Source organism: Phyllobates terribilis, unplaced genomic scaffold (genome assembly GCF_046119375.1).
Source record: "Phyllobates terribilis strain yellow unplaced genomic scaffold, ASM4611937v1 Scaffold_216__1_contigs__length_3321164, whole genome shotgun sequence".
In the NCBI taxonomy this organism is placed as follows: Eukaryota; Metazoa; Chordata; class Amphibia; order Anura; family Dendrobatidae; genus Phyllobates; species Phyllobates terribilis.
Genome location: NW_027362976.1, coordinates 1,526,334 through 1,532,994, shown reverse-complemented (window position 1 = coordinate 1,532,994; position 6,661 = coordinate 1,526,334).

The following is a 6,661-nucleotide window of genomic DNA, read 5'->3' as shown; positions in this document are numbered from 1 at the left end:
CAAGGCAGAAACATTACTGTGTCCAACAGTTATTACATATATCAAACTGAAATAGCTGTTGCAAAAACACCAATTTTTATAAAACATTAAGCTTAAGATTAATAGGGGTGCCCAAACTTTTTCATATAACTGTAGTTGCCTTCTTATAGGCATGGTTATGTTATCCATGTTACGTTCCTCCTAATGCTTTTGCACAAAACTGGAGAAGGCTTATGCCGTCCAGGGGTGTATACTGCAGAGGAGGAGCCACGGTTAATCTTTTTCAGATTATGCATAGTGTCGCCTCCTAGTGGACAGCAGCATAACACCCATGGTCCTGTGTCCCCCAATTAGAGGCTAAGAGAAAGAGATTTTACAGTGAGTACACAAAAATCTCCTTTTTTCTGCCAGGGAGAGGCAAAAATGCTCAGGAAATTTCTGCTTCAAATCCTGATAGTGTGCACATACCCTTAAGAGGAATTCGACCCTCCCTTCCTGCTATGAACATCATGCTGAGCAGGCTGCAGGGAGACTAATGCAAAGGAAATATCCCAGGTGGATGCTGAACAGGGCTAATGACATAGTGGAGAACAAACAAAGGGTTAATATGCTGCAGGACTGCAAAACAGATATGCCTGGCATTTTAACTGGAATGTGAATTTTTTTATGGAACGCATTTAATAAAGACAAGTTTTTAAGAAGGAAGTCTGGACGTTGGATTTATCCGTTTACCCAAATTTTATTTATGGTACAGTATATGTTTTATTTTTTGTAGATTATTTTTTCATTTAAAAAAAATATTTTGATTATGTTTATATATATATATATATATATATATATATATATATTTTTTTTTTTTTTTCACTTTCTTACACTTTTTTTTACTTTTACACTTTGTCCCACTATGGGACTTTCATTTTTTGCAGGCCGATCGCTTGTACAGCATAGAGATGCAGCAGCGGCATCTCTATGCTATGCAGCCTGTCAGCGCTGCACACGCACAAGTTATTTTGATTGTGCACTGCGCATGATCAAAGTAACTTTCTGGTGACCCGGATGTTGTCATGACGACATCGGGTCACCATAGCAACGATCGATGCTCACAGTGCGGTTTTTGATTCAAGGTAAGAGAGTCGCGCTTACCTCCCCCTGCTCCCGGAATGCTGCGATCGACTTAGTTCGCAACATTTCGAGGGAGCGGTGCGGCACGACTCCTGGCACAAAGCAACGGGTGTTGGCTGTGAGAATCAGCTGACACCCGGCAGCGATCGCGCCAGCACAGCCTCTGTGTGGGTGCGATCGCCAAGGCATAATAATACGCACCTGGTCCAATAGGCCCAGGTCACAGGTACATATTATTACACCTGACATCAGGAAGGGGTTAAAATCAGATTTGTGGGGGTCCGGCACGTGGCACCTCCACTACTCAGTTGTTTGAAACTCCGGCAGAGGTCAGATGTAAACATTGTTGAGGAGCTGAACATCACAGCTCTGGTCACTGTGTAGTGGCTGCTACCTGGTGCTGCAGATCAGCTCCTATTACATGAATATTAGCTGACTTGCAGGACCCACAGTACAGTGAATGGAGCAGTGATGTTCAGATCTTCAAACTATTTACATCTGAGCGTTGCAAACAACTGATGGGTAGAACCAGTGCCGCGTGTCGGAGTCCACCGATCTGATATTGATAACCCATCCCCAGGATGGCAGCTAAGTAGATACCGTACCAGGATGGGGGACATTATGCCAGAATGGGTACATTATACCAGAATGGGGACATCATATCAGAATTAGGTCATTATGCCAGAATGTGAGACACTGTAACAGAATGGAGTGCATTGTACCAGGATGGGGGACATTAAACCAGGGCGAGGGACATTAAACCAGGATGGGGACAATATATCAGAATGGGTACAATATACCAGGAATGGGGACATTATATCAGAATGGGGACATTATATCAGAATGGGGAAATTATAACAGAATTGGGGACATTATACCAGAATAAGGGACACTATACCAGAAAGGGGTACACCATACCCGGATGGGTGACACTATATCAGAATGGGGACATTATATCACAATGATGATGTTACACCAGGATGGGGGACATTATATCACAATGAAAATATTATACCAGTATGGGGGATATTATAGCAGCATGGGGGACCTTATGCCAGAATTGGAGATACCATACCAGGATGTGGGGCATTATACCAGCTTTGGGGACATTATAGCAGAATTGGGAGCATTACACCAGCATGGGGAATATTATACCAGGTTAGAGACATTATACCAAAATGGGGACATTATATCAGAATGGGGACACTATACCAGGATGGGGACATTAAACCAGAATGAAGGAAATGATGCCAGAATGGGGACATTACCAGACAGGGGCACAGGTGGGGGAAAATGTTATAGCATAAGGCCCAGCATGTGGGAGATTATTACAAGAAGGAGCCAGGATGGGGGACATTACTACATAGGTAGAGAGCACATATTTCTTTATAGGATCCAGAACGCTACAAGGGCCCATACATCTGACCAACATGGCGGTGGGGGCCTATCAGACTCTAGTTACTCCACTGGGTGGCACCAGATCATTTCCAGGACTCCTTGTTCTTTACATTGAAGATAATTCTTAATGACATTGGCTGTATGTTTGGGGTTGTTGTTCTGCTGAAGAAAACATTTGGATCCAATCAGACACCTCCCTGATGATATTGCATGATGGCTAAGTATCTGCCTCTATATCTCAGCATTGAGGGAACCAATAATTCTGACCCAATTTCCACCTCCATTTGCTGAAATGCAGCCCCAAACTTACAGGAGCCTCCACCGTGCTTATGCATCACTATTGCCCACAGACGCTCATTATTGTTCTGCTCTCCAGCCCTTCAGTGAACAAAATCTCTTCTGTAATAACAACATTTTTCATATTTTGACTCAACCGTCCAGAGCACATCCTGCCAATTTTCTACACCCTGGTTCCTCTGTTTTAATGCATAGTTGAGTTGTGGCACCCCAGGGGTCTGGTTTCCACAGTAATAGCAATATTACGTCTGTGAGCAAGTGGGAGGTCTCCTGGTCAGGAATCCTATGCATGCCACACCTCCTGCCCAGTCCTGGGAGGGGAAGAACTTCCCCTATATAAAACTGGGGCTGAGGCAGGGTTAGAGTGAGAAGAGAGAGAGAAGAAGAGGAGTCCCAGACAGAGACATAGTCTGGTCTGGAGAGGAGCAGCTATAGGAAAGAAAGATCAGGAGCTCAGTGGGAGCAGTGCTAAAAGGAGTCAGGGGCTGGAAGCTGTAGAGCTCGCCCTGATTGAAGAATTATCACCGGACCCGGAGTCCGAGGCTGTGGGGACTAATCCTTACCCAGCAGCAGAAACCGACAGGCAGGGGATTTCAGGTCCTCTGGCCCAGAAACCCGAAGGCACGGTCACACGCGTGGGACCAGCACCGCCGTCGTGGAACGGAAGCTACCAAAAGGCCCCGAGTCACCGGCCATATGGGTGAGCACCACACGGTACACTCAGGGACGTGGGCTACTTATACCCGCCTCTAGCAAGGTAGCCAGAAGAGTACAATTAGTTGGGGAGGCCTACAACTCCGCCTGGCCAGGGGAGATCCCATCTGCTCACGGACTGACCAGGCCCCGACCACTAGCCAGTACTCCGGAAGGGTCTACCTTTGTCACCAGTAAAGACCCTGAACTACACCGCACCGTCTCTGAGTGGTTCCTGCTACCTGCATGCTCTCCTGCTACCCCCATCATTCACGTCGGCTGCCCTGAGGCCATACCCCTCCCGTTGGGGGTTATACCATCTACGCTGCACAATCGTACCACCGGCCTCAGCGGTCTGCCCTGCAGCGGCGGCCTCATAGCCGCATTCAACGGGTGGCGTAGTCGAACATTCTAACATCTACTGCTAATACTGCCGCTCAGTTTGACTCCCTGGGCACGGACCGGGTCCCCGCCACGAGACTACTACCCCTATCGGATCCGGCTCCGGGTAGGCTCCCGCGTGCGCAACGCTGCGCGACTCAGGCCCAGGGGCGCGTCAGAGTCACTTGGCCTTGTTTTGATGTGGAAGATATGGCTTTTTCACCACAATTCTGCTATGAAGACCACTTCTGGCCAGTCTTCTCTGAACATTAGATGAGTGAAGCTGAGTCCCACTGGTTGCTGCCAGTTCTGAGCTGGTGGCACTGCTGGACATCTTCCACTTTTGAAGGAAAGTAACCATAATGTGTCATACATCTGCTGCACTAAGTTTCCTTGGCCGACCACTGCATCTACTGACCTCGACGTTGCACATTTTCTTGTGCTTCTTCACAAGTGCTTGAATGACACATCTTGAACCCTCAATCTGCTTTGAAATTTGTCCCTTAGAGTCCTTGCTGATGTAGTATAACTCCCTTGTGTATTCTTGCTCAGTCTTGCCATGGTGTATGACCAGACACCTGACTGTATTATTACAAAATCCCAGACTTTGCGCAGGTGTACCTAGAAGAATTGATGCTGTTTTAGGCTATGTGCCCACGATGCAGAAATGAAGCAGAAAATTTCTGCAGCATTTCTGCATCTCCCTGGCAGAAAAAACGCATGCAGATTGTGCATGCGTTTTTCCTGCAGAATACATGCGGATCCACATGCGGATTCACATGCGTTTCCGCATGCAGATTGACAAGCGCTTTCCAGGCGATAGCATCACTTGGAAAGTGCTTGACAACTAGGTCACACTGTATAAATCCATGCAAACAGCATGGATTTATACAGTGTGAACCATAAAAATGAAAACAAATAAAGCTATACTCACCCCCGAGGCCCCGGCGTGGCTGCAGCGCTCGTTCCTCTCTGCTTCCTGGATGCCGGCATTTCGCGAGACAGAGCGGTGAAGGGCCTGCGGTCACATGACTGTGACGTCGCCGCAGGTCCTCAAGCGATGCCGGCATTCAGAGAGAAGCCTTCGGAAAGGTGAGTATAAACTTTATTTATTTTATTCTTTTTTTACAGGTACAATGGTACCCAGGTCTGGAGGAGAGTCTCCTCTCCTCCAGAACTGGGTACCATCCGCACATAGAGACGCATAGAAGCCGCTTGTACAAATGTACAGTCGCGGTTTCTATGCGTCTCAATGCAAGTCAATGGCGGGAGTTCCGCTGCGCTTCCGCAAAATTAAATGACATACTGCGGATTTTTGTACGCAGCATAAACGCTGCGGAAAAATCCGCAGCATGTGCATAGAACATGCGGAATCCCCTTGGGGACCATGGGGGGCCGATAACCTAGCGTTTAACAAGCGTTTACGCTGCGGAAATTCTGCAGCATAAACGATTGAAAAATGCTACGTGGGCACCCAGCCTTAAAGTGAAAAGTTGGTCACACCAAATATTGATTGGATCTAGATTTTTTGTTTGTTCATTCACTTGTATTTTGTTAATTGATTAAATAGATCATTAACATTTCTATTTTTGAAGCGTTCTTACTTTACAGCATTTTTTCTACACCTTTCTAAAAATTATTTTTATGTGATTGTGTCTTTTATTTGCTCATTAATAATCTGATATATCTTTTGGTATTTTGTGTATAGTTGTTTTTTTGCTGTTGGGGTAAATTGTAGGATATTGATTTCAGAGGGGTTTCCTGATCCTTTGATTGTAGGAATGGGAACAATATACCAGGAAGGGGGACATTATACCAGTATGATGGTCATTAAACCAGAATGGGGGGCATTATACCAGGATGGGGACATTATTCCAGAATGGGGACATTATACTAGTATGGGGACATTTTACCAAGATGAAGGACACTATATAAGAATAGGGACAATATATCAGAATAGGAACAATATACCAGGAAGGGGGACATTATACCAGAATAAGGGACACTATACCAGAAAGGGGTACACCATACCCGGATGGGTGACACAATATCAGAATGGGGACATTATATCACAATGATGATGTTACACCAGGATGGGGGACATTATATCACAATGATAATATTATACCAGTATAGGGGATATTATAGCAGCATGGGGGACATTATGCCAGAACTGGAGATACTATACCAGGATGTGGGGCATTATACCAGCTTTGGGGACATTATAGCAGAATTGGGAGCATTACACCAGCATGGGGGATATTAATAATCTGATATATCTTTTGGTATTTTGTTTATAGTTGTTTTTTTGCTGTTGGGGTAAATTGTAGGATATTGATTTCAGAGGGGTTTCCTGATCCTTTGATTGTAGGAATGAGTGGTATATATGTGCTAATAAATTAGGACAAAACGTAGGAAATTTAGGAAAAAACTGAACATCTCAGCAGTAATAACATGCTGATTGTGATGTCATGAAGATGACTTGAATTTCCACCAATCAGAGATCAGCATGTTTCAGGTCACCCAGATAGAACAGTCCATGAAACATGAGTCACGGCCACTGTGAGGTCATAATGCTGATTAGAATTTCCACCAGTCAGAAAACAGAACCGCCCAGAAGAACCACCCAGGAGGTATGAGTCATCGCCACTGTGAGGTCATAATGCTGACCAATCACAGAGCAGCCACACCCAGATTTTCCACCAATCAGAGAGCAGCCACACCCAGATTTTCCACCAATCAGAGATCAGCAGTGGGTATAAATAGCCGCTGCCGCCTGCCCGGCTTAGCC